Genomic DNA, 16,622 nt, shown 5'->3' on the forward strand with positions numbered 1-16,622 from the left:
CCAACATGGTGGGCGTTTCCTAAAAATATGATGCACCCCACCCTTTTCACCATCCAATCAGCTGTCGCGCCCCAATGTTCGCACACTTCACGCAACTCACTGGACAGATCGGACACCCGTCCATGGAGCAAAATGGAAGTAAGTCTGCAGACCGAACCCAGATATCACTACTGGATGGATGGATTTACACAGAATTTACAAACGCACGCTTTCGGGACCAAGCCACTGCTCCTGTCGCATATTTGGTGAAAATCCATCCAGCGGTTTGGGCTGTAGGCTTAAGCACATTTTTTTCCATTGTGATGATGGGAAAAACCACACATTTTGTGACCCTCCTATGACTTTGCCCCCCTTAATGAAACCTCAGCAAACTTCATAGAATCAATCTGATAGGGCCATGTACTTTTTTTTCTCGCAAAGTTTCATGAGTATTCGTCCAGAGAGGGCAATGTTATAAACTGCCCAAAAAGTGCTCTTCCTATGGCTTAAGCAACTTAACCATAACTACAGGGCTGCTATCGCCCTTTAATTCAAGGAAAAAACTTTAGTTGCATGGACGTTAAGGTGAGCATTTAATGCAACAAAACCCCTGAAATTCAGCGTAAGCCACCTTAACGTTGCGCTCCTGTTGCACAGCCAACCTTCCCTGCAACTAAAGATTGTTCCTAGAATTTCAAAGTTTTTTTTACAATGTATTGCTCATCTTAACGTCCCTGCATCTAACGTTTTTTTCCTTGAATTTACAAGGTTTTGTTATACCACAGTTTTAGCATTCACCCATGGACAGTGGGCACGGTCCCTGGCCATGTCCACTGTATTTTGTAAATCACTACCAGACCACTAGCTATGATCTTTGGCCATAGCCAGTGGGCATGGCCTTTGGTCTTGCCCAATGTCCATTTTAAAACACTACCATACCGCTACACAAAGCCTTTGGCCCTGGAAAGTGGGCATGCCCACTATCCTTTTTAAAACAATACCAGACCACTAGCCATGCCTTTGGCCATGGCCAGTGGGCACGGCCTTCGTTCTGGCCTACTCCATATTTTAAAACACTTAAAACCCATCGCTCAAAGAAAATAATCAATCTCAGACTGATTTTTACCTGTTTTGATAGTGGTACTGTTATGTATAAAATATTGCAGGCTTTGAGGTCTGTCCATTTTAAAACACTACCAGACCACTAGCCATGGCCTTTGTCCGTGCCCACTTTATATTTTAAAACACAACCCACCGCTTAAAGACATTCATCAATCATAGACTGATAAAGAAAGTGCGAAAAGAAAAATTGCATTGGACTTTAAAAAAAAGTAATGAACAGAAGACAATACACTGATAGAGGACATTTTGCAATAAATATGCTGGCAAAGTATAGAAGGTGCTTACATTTTAAACCCAACAATCTGTAGTGAAATATTCTCTGGAAAACAAGATCCAAAAATGAGACAAGTGCTTGTGGTCTTGTGGGTAAGTGTCTGCACTGGAAACATGACAACCTGAGTAAAATCCTAGTAGCCAAATACTTGAGCAACTTTGCCAACCTCAAAAAAAAAACAATGGGTTGCGTCCACCCTCTGAAAAAAGTTACACTGTCCACCCACATGTGTCTGTTACTAGTGCCCTGAAAAGCAGCCACACTCAGGGGCAAATAACTGCACCAGTGCCTAGGAGTGCAACCTCGCTTTCCACATCCTGGGCAAATACTGATGCCATACTTACCCTCTCTTCATTTCCCCTCCTCACCCCATGTCTCGCTTTCAACAATACTCTGCTTTATAAAGATAACTTGACAAGTACAAATACCATAGCGCCATTCAAATATATAAATCCTTATAGAACTATGTTAGGCAAAATGTTTCCAATTGTGGCATTATTCCCACCCATTGTGACTGCAAAACTACAAATAGCAAAAGGCAAACAATGGCTTCTAAGTGCAATACTTTAAAAGACAGTCAGCAGGACATTTTAAAAAAAACATGCAGATGCTCTGTTTTGTCTTAGTGAGTTCTGAGATATTATTTAAAACTAAGAAATTGCACAGCATTTGTGACAGACTGTGGACTGTCTCCCAACCATGCAGTAACCCGAACCCTGTGTTGTTCAGAGCATGGAAGGGGACAGGCCCTCAGCCCATGTTGCTCTAAGTGGTCTTGTAACTTGTGCCCGTTTATTAGGCAACATGGCCTGAGGGTGCCGGCCGCTTCCTTGCTTAGAAGCTGAGCAAGGTCAGTTGTGGATACTGCAAGGATGAGAGTCCCTGATGCCTATAGCATCACTGGCCTTTACCCTGGCCAATGATTTTTCACCCCCAACATCACTTTAGCTGTAAAATATCTTTTTATTTTCTTCTTTTTTTTCTACAGCTGTGGGTACAGAGCTACTGATACCCCTGGATATCTCCAGTCATATTATAGCTGTGAATATCAGAAAAAAGGGTGAAGAAAAGAAAATGTTTTCCTGTCCTGCCAGGCCCTCACCAATTGTCCCCCTCCTCTGTGCCTGCTCCCCACACACCCATAATGGCCTCATCCCATGCTCTCTCTCATTGCCCCCACAACACCTGCTGTTTCGTGACACAGTTTGCTATTAAATGTCGGCTATTTGCGGCTAAAGCCGAGGTTACAGAAAAAAATTGTGTTTCAAACTAAGTCCCTAGACCCTCTCCATTGCTCAAACTTAATGTGGTGTCTTCTTAACACCACCCCACCACTAGACTGATGGTATTTGAATGTTTTTGACCTGCAAATGGCTTTTTTCCTGCTTTTCATTTCCTGAGAACCTCTGCTAAAGCCACGGCTATCTCTCACATTGAGAACATCACATGGTGGCAGTTTCATCTATATATGGCAATTCACCCAAGATATAGCTATCTATTTTTGAGAAGGGGATGCCCCCCATTTCACAGTCAGATATTTAAAAAACAACTGCACGGAGTAACCTCAAACCACAAAAAGGCCTTTTAAACGCTTCATGCCCAAATTGTTTTGGATCTGATCCAAATCCGTCCAGCGGTTTAGCTGTGTGGTCTGTCAAAAATTGAGAAAATGAATGGGGATTAGGCCACAACATTTATCTTTGTCTTCTTAATATCTGTTTTATATTTTAACAAATCTTTACAAAACTTTGCACTCTGTAGGGGCCTATCCAACTCTAATCAACTACTAAATATCAGCCAAATACATCACAGAAGTCATAGGTAATTAAAAATAGAATCTTTTGAGGTTCATATTGGAGTCTGACTCACTTTAAATATAGGGTGGTGACAGCCGCTCCCTTCAATTCATTGAAAAAACGTTAGTTAAAGTGCAGGTCATTTGACCAGATTTAACACAACAAAACCCTTGATATTCAGAGGATGTGGGGTGTCATGACAAACTTAGCTTGACACGCTCACATTGATGCCCCCATAATGCCATTTTGTATGTCATGGTGAATCCATTATTTTATAATTAGTATGTGCTCATGGGCTTTGCTACAGTAACCTGCCGAGTTAAGATGGTTATGACTTCCCACATCCGCTGAATTTCAAGGGTTTTGTTGTGTTAAATCTGGTCAAATGAACTGCACTTTAACTAACTGTACATGATCCCCCAATATGTTCCTTTTGGACCGACTAGGTGTACATGCTGTGGCTACTATACACTATTCCCACCATTCTTAATAACTTTTCCATTTGTTTGACAAATTGTTCCCAAAATGTCCAGTTTGGGAAGCCCTTGACAATCCCTTGGTTGAGAAACTATCATCCAAAGAAAATGGCATCTGAATCCGCCCAGCAAGTCAAAAAATGGTTAGACTCTCTCAGCCTCTATGCTACAAAGCACCAATACTGATATAAAGGTTTTAGGGTGCAGGGGACTCCAGTTCTCCCATTCCCTGTTGAATATTTTAAAATCTACTGGCTGGATTGGCAGGCCCAAACCATCAAGAAAGTTAAATAAAAGCCTTATGCCCAAATTACTTCTTATTTGGTTTAAATCTGCCAATCGGTTTTCACTCTACAGCGGTTAAACACATTCTCTTTTTTTCTATGGGAAAATGCATGGGCTGAAAACTGTGAAACTGTGGTGTTTTGTTTTCTTATTAACCTTTTCATGTTATAATGTAGTGTTCCCAAAAATGTTTAGTTTGTGGGAGGGGTTGGGGGGTGGGGGTGCTTGTCAAACTTTTTGTTTTGATAATGTCATCCAAATCCGTCCAGCGAATCAAAAGTTATTAGCAATAGAATTAGAATATAGAATTAAAATAGTAGTAAAGTTGAGTATTGATTTACATAGGAAGCCAAACAATTAATGGCTAATAACTTTTGACTCATATGATGGAATTGGCTAACATTTTGCAAACAAATAATGGACTCACAGCCTTGCCCCCCTCCACCCTGTACCCCCTGCCCTCATCCCCCAGACTGGATATTTTGGCCAAGATCTGTCAACAAATGAAAAAATAAAGTTAAAAAATACTGTTGCGGCCTAGTCGCCATTCATTTTACCATAGAGAAAAACTCAAGCGCACAGCCATAAACGCTGGATAGAATTGGACCAGGTATGAAACAACTTGGGCTCGAAGGTTTAACTCATTTTCCGGATGGGTTTAGGGTTATTGCATCCAACAATTTTTAAAATATTTGATGGAGAAGGGGGTGCTCCCTTCTCCCATAATTATAGCTATATCTCCCATGGTGCTTTGCAGGAGAGAGGCTTTCCAGAAATGAAAAGCCAACATTTTTTTTTTGTTCGATGCATAGGATAACCGCTGTTATTGCGGGAATAACTGCGGCTAGTCAAATATGGAAAAAGAGGTAAAAATGCCATTTGGAGGGGGAAAAGGATGCAAAAGCAGCAGGCTCGAGGTGGGGAGGGAGAAAGAAGACACCTGGTGAAATTGGGCAGTTGGGGGTCCTGAGGAACAGGTTCAGAGCTTGAACATTTTCACATAATCGCAGCAATTAGGTGGGATAACTAGAGTTATAAAAAAAAACGATCAGGAATGAAAGTACGTCATACGAAACAATGAGTGTTGGGGGAATGGGAGAGGGAAAGGTGTGGAAAGAGGACCTGAGGGGGATGGGGGAGAATGCCAAGAGGAAGGGGGCACTTGGCGAGGGCCTGGGAGAGCAGGGAATAGTTTTTGGATTTAGCATGCTTTTTACAGGTAACTGCAGTTATTTGCGGGCACATATAGATAGCCACAGTTCTTTGTAGTACTTTGCCACTATAACCGCGGTTATGGAAAAAACGAAGGCCATGCTCACTGATGAAGGTCTAGGCCCTGGCTACGGGTCCAAAAGACATGTATAGTGTCTGGTCCAGAAAAAACATATGGGGGAACATGTACAGTGGACACAGCCGAAGGCCATGGCTAGTGGCCCAGTAGTGTTTTAAAATATACAGTGGTCACAGATTAAGGCTGTGCTCACTGGCCAGAGCTGAAGGATGGGCCAAAAACCATACCCTAACTCAGGTACAGCTGATATTTACAGTTTATTTATTTATTTTTTAAGGCCTCAGATAGACGTTACAGTTTACATTACGATATTTACAGTTCAGTGTGCCACAAGGACAGGGTCTCTAGAGTTATGCATTTTTTTGGGGGGTGGGGTGGGTTAATATCTTAAATAGCCCCTGCACTGCACAGACTTGAATGTCACTGTAGCTGTCAAGAGGGCCCCTGTGACCTTTGAGCCTCCTCTGTGCCACTAGAAGAGCAGGTGCTGTGAATCAGGATACTGATGCGGCAGAACACATGTGCACACTCTGATTTTGCATTGGAGCTTATGAAAGGGGCATCTGATTAGCAGATTTCCCTTTCACTGATGGAATTGCCCACATCATTTTATTATTTAATACACATTTTTGTTTAGTCTCATTCCATTCTTTGACCACCCATTAGGAGAATCACACCGCCCCCTCAAAGAAAACGGCACATGTTCCACTGCGACCATTCAGGAAACTCCTGTGGAGGGACCTGTTCACCTAGAGCCCAGGGACTGTGCAACCCAAGTGGATTATGCTGAAGTGCAAGGCACGCAAATGAATGCTACATTTCACATTTTCAGCGGTGAACAGCCTCTCTTTGACAAATATCGTCCTAACTGCCCACTGCCCCTGTTGCTCTGTAGTTTCCGGAGCCTAAGTGAATTACGCTCCGCGCTGGACCTGGGAATGATAAATATGTTGTCCAGTCGCAGGTGCGCTGTTTCTCTACCGTGCTATTTTTTTGCTATGATTTATAAAGAGGCCTGTGGTGCGGACAGAATTTTCAATACAGTCTGTAAATTTATAACGCTGCTTTGGATCCGGTTGTTTGAACAATTGCATGCTGCGTATCGGCGTGTCGCTTGAAGTCAGCAGCGTGCTTTAGATATTAACATTCCCTGCAGCGTAAGCAGTGAGGGATGGAACTCCTCAGACCGCTGAATTGGAACCACAGAATCAAAGATCAGGGCCGTTGCGTCATTCTCCAGCAATTCATACCGCTAACTACTGCTTGGACAATACTGGTGAGGCCAGAAAACGACTACATTAATTTCTGACATAACAGGGTCAGACCTGGATGAAGGTTGCACAAGGGAGACACATTTCAAATGCTGTTAAATAAAGAGCAACATATGTTATAAAGCTTCCTTCGAAGTCCTGACAAGCTCGACAGATAAGGAAGGAAACGTTGGCGCATGGGTAGCTTTTTTTCCTGCACTCTGTTGTTGAACTTGACAGCATTTTAACTGTCTTAATGAAGTAATTACCCTCTCATTGTAAATAAGATGTATTTTGTCACAATTCAGTACTGAATGCTCGCACAGCCCTACGAGCCACACATGTGGCATTTTGCACGTTTACAAATATCAAGCAGCACAGGGATGTCAATTCAGAAAATGCCAGGTGTAGGAGAAGTGACATCACACATCCGATGACAACAACGGAAGTCTTGTCATATGGCCTTTACCCTTCATGGCATGAAATAACATCAAATGTCATTTCACTTGGAGGACATCACCTGAAGTGACTGACAGATGTAAACAAAAAACATGCATACACTTACATTTCACAAAATATCAAATGAATACTGAAGCAGACTTTGGACAGTTTTACATACCAACCACATTTTAACTAGGGTGCTGCCCTGATTTGCCATTGAGAGTGTCATGGTATAACAGGGCAAACCCACTAGAGCAACATAGGCTTGGGGCACTGCCATGCATAGTCCACTGCAGTCTCATATGGCCAATTACTGCCATTTTATGCCAAACATAGCTGCACACGCCAGGTCTAGTAATCATATGCCAAATAAAGACCCATATTCCCATGTGTTGTCTTAATACAGTCTGCCGAATGTAGAGAGTCTGCACGCTTCATAGACCCCATAGATATGTGCATGCACCTGCCAAAAGATATCTGGCTCACATTTACTAAGAAAGATAAGTGTCGTAGTCCAACTTATGTCTAAAATAAGTCTTAAGTTATGTGGAGGTAATTTACACCTATTTATGAAGAGGACTTACAAACAAACCACAGAAAGGAATAATTCCAGAAAAACAGCATACGCTGTTGCAGAATATCCACCCAGTGCGGAAGTTACGAAAAATCAAACCCATGTAAAAAACAAATAAGGTGCATAAAAATACATAGCCAACACAATTCCATGAAATAAACCACAACTACCGTAATCACCACTAAGTCAACCAAGATGAGTATGGACTCCCAAAAGCCAACACATCAGGCACACATACTGCTACATCTTAAGTGGAACACATACAACTAACCTGCAAAATGAACGAAACCCACATGCTAAACACACACAAACAATGCTACCAAACAAGAACCACCGGATAGCCGCACACAAATGCACAGCTTCATAACATCACACACAAGCAAGGACAAATCAACACATACAGCAATTAGGTACATCAGTACACACACCATGACACTCCACATCCCATCATGAAACAATACAGCCCGGGAGGATAGCTCAGCGGCAGCGTGCGCGTCTTGGAAGCAAGACGACACGAAGCAACAACGGGTTCAATCCCCGGGTCCGCGCTTAGAAACCTTTGGGTGTTTAAGCGCGTTATAAATACGTAACTAAGACAAAAAAAACAACACAATTACACAACTAAGAAAAACAAACAATTCCTGTAACAGCGCCTCGATGCCTGTGGGCTGTGTGAGCGCTTTATAAATGTTAAATGTTAAATAAATAAACAGCACCACTCCATGCCATCATCACAAAAAATGTATGCCTGTGACCTGGCGATAGCGCTCTATGTGCAGGAATGGCACGATGCTGTTGTGGCTGCCGCTGCCACCCCTGTCAAGGAGGAGACAGAGGGAGGTGGTCGCCCTCTTTGGCATGGCCGGCACATAGGTATACAGAAGGAATCACTTGCCATGTTGCAGGACTGGGAGGCTGGTTTGTCCCCACCACACATTTTGACATGCCGTTGGAGCTCATTTGAAGCTCCTGGCTGCCTTGCATTTCTTCGCAACTGGCTCTTTCTGGAGGCCCAGTGGAATCACTGCTGGCATCTCCCAGGCGGCGCATTCACGCATCCTACACCAGGCAGTTGCAATCATCATCTCATGGAGCTGACACAATGTCCACATGCCCTCGACCATGGAGGAACAAAGACAGGTTATACTCAGATTCTGTCCAGCGCACCAATTCAAATGGGTCATCAGTGCCATTACTGTACCCATGTCACACTATGTACCCCCCAGGCCAATGTGTACATGTACCGTAACCAGCACCACTGGAGCTCCATCAATGCACAACAGGTATGTGATGTTGTTGGCCTTTTCATGGATGTGCATGACAACTTCCTGGGTTTCATCCACGACAGCCTCATCTTCTAGTTGTCCAGCTGGTGTGCAAAGTTGGAATCCTGGCACTACGTGGACATGTGGCTGCTAGGTAAGTAAGGAAATTCCCACTATGTCCTACCTCCCACATGCATTCTCACATTCACACAGAGAAGCACATAACCATTACAATATGTGCACACCATCACTGGATTCACACAAATGCAACTACCATTCATTCTACACTACCCACAAAGGAACACATACTGCACACTGACACCATTTATGTGCTTCCGCATGTAGTTGATGCTAGTTACCCATTGGTCACCTACCTCATTAAACCATACAGGCGGGCCGCCAGTATGCAACAGGAAAGGGGCAGTACGGCACACAGGGACAGCAGGGCCTTCATTGAAAGTTCCATAGGCAGCCCGAAGTCATGATTCAGGTGCCTAGATCACTTGGGGGTATTCCTGTACATGCCACACATCATATGTGATAGCATGCAAGTGTGTTGCATCCTGCATAAGATTGCAGTGAGCAAAGGTCTACATGCCAAACTTGTACCTGGCCTCGGGCCAGAGTCTCGTGCCATCCACCGACCTGGAGGAGCACCAGTGTGAATGCAGAATGAGTGAGAGCAGCTGGTCAACAGCTTCTGCACATGAGCATGCATGCAGCTTGAGAGGAACACAAGACAGTGTCTATGATGAAAGGAAGACAAGTGCCAGGCATGGCCTGTACACAGTCAACTACCTGAGACACCTATGTAAACACACATGTGTGCATGCCAACAAATAGGCACATGCGTGTCTCAACACTCGGAACCTCATACAACACATAAAACCAATGGCCACATACACACAACCCTATGAACATGCCAATCAATAGCACATCACCAAAATACTATTCATGATGAATATGGAGGAAGTGGGGAGCAGCAGATGGACTATTGCACACAGCAGCACTCAAACAACCATTTACCCCTATGCAAAACTGGAATCTGCATCAGTGTCCACACGTACACCCGCGCCACCACACATGCGGGCCCACAGCAATCATCTGCATGTCATACCCACAACAAAGAGCAATAGCACGTGACAGATTGTGACACAACTACAGTGCAGTCGAAACAGAGTTCAAACACTCATCAGCACTGTAACAAAGACGACACATTTGCGGATTAACAAATCAACATTGACTGGCCTGAAATGCCTGTAGTTATGCAGAGATTACAACCCCCAACCCACAGAACATCATAAACCCTTCCTTTGACAGTAAGCAAACAATGGCAAGAAAGCACTACACCACACACACAGCACATGAAACCTGCGCTGCAGGGGCAGAGGTCCATATGTTGCATGGTTGTTGGTCCGTTACACACGGGCAGAGCCTTACCCACAATTAAGTCACATGCACGCAGGGCCAACTATTGGTGCACACATGGGGTTTGAACAGACCACATACAATAAGTGCCCCAAAGAGTGACCAAAGCAAACATCCCACCACCCAAAACTGTCCCATTTACGGCTGGAACACTGGGAGTGGCTGGATCTTGGGATTGACACATGATGGACCCCGACCTGATGAAGTGATACCAAGCATTGTGCAAGATGCACTGGTCCTACCAAGCAGAACATTGTAAGGCATACACATTACCATCTGCACACTGACGTGATAGTGGGGCATACACTGGTGAGCCGAGTGTGGAGCCCAAACCAAAATTACCAAGGAAAGTACAGATTCTGATGTGAATTATGCCACATACAGTGGTGCTACGACCTTACACACAATGGGGCATAACACCATTGAAAACAATAGTGAGTGTGGGTCAACATGACCTGGCTCTCAAACAGGACCATAGCCAGGCAGGATAGGAAATGACAATAATACTGGGGATGCACTGATGAAAAAAGTACATGTAACTGAAGGCTCCAACAAGTAGAATGTCAATAGTGTCAATGCATTCAAACACACACATCAACCAACTCATGATGCCACATCATCGCTGGCATGGAGTGCTCTGATAGTGTGGACAGATGGAGATATGAAAATTATAATGCACACTGCATACCTGTACTGCCTGGCATGAGAGATTAGGGGGAGAGTGCACTATGTAGAACAACGTGGATGCACCTGAAAGGTTCAACAACAGAGTGGCAACAACTCCCCTTCGCCCACACATGGAAGTACAGCACCACCCACACACAGGACAGACAACATCTCTACCTAAATGTGAGCCTCCCACATCCATCCACCCAACATGACAACCCATGTCCAACCCTACACACAACTGAATATGAGTCACCCATGATTACCTTGAGTACAGCACTGCCAAGGTTGACCAGTTCTATCACAGTTGATTTATCAGTAGACTGCCACAGGACCACAGCATGATCTTCAAGGAATATCACACCTCCCCAAAATGGCCCTTGCACCCACCACCCCTGCATAGCCACTCCTCATAGCTGCAAATTGCCATGATTACACAATGGCAGCAGTATGAACAGCAATCACCATGTATGACACACAGACATGTTCATGGTGCCTGGGGAGACTGTACACTTTATTACAACTTACACAGATAGCATCACAGAGGTAGCATGCATCTATCAGTAACCATGTATAGCACAGCTGTGGGTACATCAGTTTGTATATGTCACTGTTAATGATCCACAGTAACCCACCAAATGGAAACTGAATGGCTGTCACTTCACAGAAAAATCAATTTTCTGAGACACATATCCTGCACCTTCCGCAAACACAACAATGTATCTAGAGACAAGGAGAGGCAATGCCCATTCAGAGTCCAACATGGGACTTGAGAACCCATCCCTTCCCACTGATTGCAGCAACACACATAGAGGGAGACATGTTAGTAAAGAAGTGTTCTTACATAAGATTTCGATGTCTTAAAGGATAGCCTTGTATTGACATCCTTGACCTGCGTGCAGACCCCATGCTAAGTCTGGAAGACATACATGCAAATGCTCATGCAAGGGCTCCGAATGCACACAGCTCTGCACACATTTGTTCATTTTGGGAGACACAGATACATACATACTTGCAATGTTCCCTCCCACCTGTAATCCAGCAGTATCCCAAAGAGGATCATAGGACCCAGACTTCCAGGGGGCTGATGAGGCCCACAGCATGGGCCAGGATCGATCTTCTGGTCCTTCAGGACGCAACTTCTGAGCCTTCATGTCAGTGACCCACCTAAGGATATCTCATCTCTTCTTCACCTCCATCACGTTGTGCTTGTGGACTCCAAGAATCCTGATGTGGCATGCGACCTTGGCCCAGGACATAGCGTGTGCTGCCACCTTGCGACCGGTGAGGTGTCATACATGTTGAGCACCTCTGGCCCCACAGCCTCCACCTCCAGTTGGGTGAAGGTGACCTTTCACAACCCTGTAGGTGGAGAGGGGAAGTCATCCCTTGAAGGTGGAGAGTCACCCTGTGGTGTGGGGGTTAGTCGGGTTGGCAGATGCCGACTGCTTGGTGGGAATAGTCATGGCTGGTGGTGAGTCAGGGTTGCCCTTCTATTTAGGGTCCTCCCCCTCTTCCGTGTCCATGATGTCCTCTGCAGGGGCAGTGAGGACGTTGCGCTTGGCAGGGTGCACTGGTGTACTGCTAGCCTATGTTGCACCCTTCTCATGGATTTCTCTGGAGGTTAATGTTCCACCGTTTCCTCTGTGGTGGACTGCCTGCCCATGCTCCTTGTGGTCCTGCTGCACAGACTGGAGGGAACCTCCTGTGGGTAATCCCTGCCTCCACAGTGTTTCATACTCCCTTGCATGTCAGATTTCGACCACATGTACTGGAACTGACGGCCCTGATGTGACGAGCGAGCCCTGTATTTGCTAAGCACACTCACTGCTGTCATGGTGCCAGACTGAGATGCAATTTGCACCATGGGGTGGCAGGCAATCTGTGTCAGCCTTAGTGTGTTCACGGCTTCCACATGTGTACCGGGAGTGGTGCATGCATTGAGCTTGGACTGTTCCACAAACGTTGGGTGGTGTTCACACATGCACACATGCAGATTTACAATTGCATGCAACGCTGTGTTGGCATGTTCATGTCCCACATGTGTATGCTGCTTCTACTTTTAATCAGTGATTTGTGTTGCACGCATTTAACCGACAGGACATTGCCATGTACTGTGCTACCTGTGCATATGCTGCAGACAGATTGACCCTGTCAGTCAGGAATGTGATCCAGTGTTCATACATGGGCACTTGCATCATACACCATAACTTGGATGCGGTGGTGGCCCACTGGCATATATGTGCCATGGGTACCTATAAGTCATGGTATTAAACATCACCTATCATTGATGAGTGAACTGCACTAGCCTTGGTCCACTGATGTGGATGACTCCTGTGATTGTCATTGCATCCACTCAGGGAGTTGACTGTTAGTAGTGGCTGGGTGTATTGCCTTTGACTGTGAATGTCATGTTCATGATTCCCATGAGATATAGGCAGGATAATGTATGCTCGGAATTATGACATTTTCATTGAGTGTCATCAAGTGTTGAAGTGTTTGCTGAGGCCTGAACTACTGAATGTCTGTGAGTCCGGGCCTGCACACTTTGTGGCCCTCTCTTTGTGTGCTTGATACATGTTTGTGTGACTTTGCTGCTATATGTTTAAGATGTGTGTATTTTCAATATGGCAGGACCTGCATCACAATGTATGCACATGCATCAGGTGAGTGGGTCACATGTGAAATGTGACTGTCAACTGTATGTTGTGCAACCTTGCATGTGACAATATAACCTGTGAACAGCAACACTGTTTGTTCACTCCTGCGTGTGATATTGCACTTGTTCAGCCTATGTGCATAAGCCATGTGGGTATATGAGGTTGATCGGTATACTGATATCGCTACACATTGTGTTGGGACTGGAATATTGCAAAGCATCCGATGTCACATGACTGATGCATGTATGTGCTTAATGGACACATGCCGACTACTGAAACAACAAAGAAGTACATAGACCATTGCCTTGGTTCAGGTTTGTGTGTAGTGCTGTTGTATGTGTAATGTATATTCATGGATGTGCCAACTTGTTCACAATGTGTCTCTTAACAGAACTCAACATGCACAGTTCAACTTCCCTCCACTCACAGCCACTGCATGTCTCTGCCTCTTGCAGGTCATAGTGGACAAGTAGTATTGTTAACTATTATCTTTATTCAGTGATGTACAAAGTTTATTTGTGCAAGTGTGTGTGTGGTGCTGTACAAGTGGCAGTGGGGAATGTGCAGGGGTTTGTGTGATGGTGCCGTGCTTTGGGGTGGTGGGTTTCCGAAATTGGTGATATGTGGGGCAGTAGGGGAAGGGGTTCAGGAGGAGGATGTTTAGGGGGAGAGGAATAAGATGAGCCCGAGGTGGGGGTCAGGGGCCATTTCCTCAGCCTCCTATGTCACCCCTTGGCCTGTGCCTCAGCCTGAGATGCTTAGGATGCCAGGGAGGCTAAGCTGTCCTCTTCAATGGCTTGGCTGCCTCCAGGCTGAGTGGCACTCTGGTGAGTGGTTGCCCTACAGGCAGGCTGCGGCATACAAGGAGGGGTGGCAGTCATGTGCCCAGTCCTGTCCACAATCTCGGGTCTCCTTGTCAGTGCGCCATGCCTCACCATCAGTCATCAATCTGGCTGACACTCCCAGAAGTTCCTCCGTCGCTTTCTCCATGGCGGCGCCCAGCCAGAATATTTGTCAGTCTATGTCCTTGCAAGTGTTGTTTATGGCATCAAGTCAGTTGGACATGCCATCGAGTTCCTCGATTATATCCTGCTCTATCTTGACCATCAGCAACTGCTGCTGAAGGAATTTGCAGAATGCACATAAACTCAATAGAGGGCATAGGGATATTAACTAGAGTGGCCACCCCTAGAATGCATATGCCAAATACTACAAGACCCATCTAGCAATAAATTCGAATTAATTAATTATTTAGATTAACTTCGCCAGGTAGTGTTTTATTTATAATAAATATATCCTTTATTGAAAAACCATACTGAAATATGATAAAACACTTCTAAACATGTCCACCTGAAAACGGGACTATAATTCTATACATTTTTTATTTATGACTGAGCACTTCCACCTCCATCATGTCTACATTGCTTTTTTTAAAATAAAAAACATTCTTACTGCACATGCCCTCATGGTCAGTTGGTTACTTACACACACATCCACTCTTATTTGGGAATATTCAAACAAACAAAACAAACAAAGACCCACCGTGTTTCGTTCCTCATAGAATTATGAAAATACGGTACTAGGATTTTCTTCAGGGGAAGCTGGCATTTAGGACCTATTCTTTGTCCCATAGATATGTATATCTTCTTTGTAATATGTTTAGTTCTTCTAGAAACCTGTAAAAACAATACTACAATTCTAGGAGCAATCAAAATTCGGCAGTTCTTTTTCATTTTAGACCTACTATTTATCAATGCGTAGCTCCGGTCTTCATAACGATTACATGTCATGACATCTCACAAAACATTCTAAACATTCTAAACTCTTCTTTACCCTTTTTTTTAAACACTACCTGAGAAATAACAAATATCTTTTTTAATTAAGCGAACACTTCATAAAGGAGATGATGTTACTCCTATAATGGCAAGTCCTCCTCATATAGCATCTGATCCATACTTCATGCGTAGGGTTCAGACTATTCTTCTCAATCTTTTCTTTAAAAATGTTTATTTTTATTTCTTGTGCTTTACACGCCACACCTCTCGTCGTGCTGTAAATGAGAACCAAATGAACAGATGTACTTTTCATACGCATTAGTTCATCCCAGAGCCCAACAATGGAAGCCCAATGCTTACATGTGTCTTGGCTCCTTCCTTAACGCCCAAGCTAGATGATTCATTCTGTCATAAGTCAACCTTTTGGTCCAGCATGGCTTGCCTTTAACAGACACTTTGTTCATTCTAGGAAACAGAGGATAAATACTTCACCCTCTTATTCACATGCTGCCTGCCACTTCAGTAACTACACAACCATATTCTACCAACTTGTGGCTAGTTTATCTGCCTGTACACTTACCCCCTTGTTCCTATTTTCGTGTCTCACATACGCATCTCACTGTGTGCCTCCACTTCCTGTGCAGACACGCTGGGCCTGTTTGATACTAACTGCTAATATGTCATGGCGTCTCCAAGCATTTCACGGTTCTTTCTTTTAATCTCAATGGATGTGGACCATTATACGGACACTTGTCCCAATATCCAACCTACAAGTCAAGATTACTTATTCCTATCGCCATTTCATGCCTATTTAAACTTAAACAGACTTGTTTGAAAGACTGTTTTATGGGGTAATGTCCTGTTTTGCTTGAAATACTGGTTTATGGGTTAAGGTCTTTTTTTAGGATTATATGCATGTGGATTATTTATTTATATCTCAAATGCATTTGGTTTTAAGAAACGTCCTTCTTATGTCTATTTGTCTATGTTTTGTGATGAGATGTAATGAATTTGTAAAGGTTTAATGTACAAACCACATACAAATAATTTTAAAAAAAAGTTTAAACCAGCTCGACCTGAAAGAAGGTTTTATACCAGTTTAATGTAATATGAAATGAAATAAATTCAAATTAAATCAAATGAAAACGCACACATATTTACATAGGTTTGAGCTTGCGATATCATTGGGATATCTATAGACCTCTTATGTTCCTGCCTTTTTGAGTTCCATTTGGTCATCTTTCCTTGTCAGCACCAAGAAACTTCTTCTGAAGAGATAATATGCTGTATACAACTTTTTTCACACAACATGACATAACATAACCTCACAAGTACTAATA

Source organism: Ambystoma mexicanum, chromosome 3q (genome assembly GCF_040938575.1).
Source record: "Ambystoma mexicanum isolate Mex_15411 chromosome 3q, UKY_AmexF1_1, whole genome shotgun sequence".
NCBI lineage: Eukaryota > Metazoa > Chordata > Amphibia > Caudata > Ambystomatidae > Ambystoma > Ambystoma mexicanum.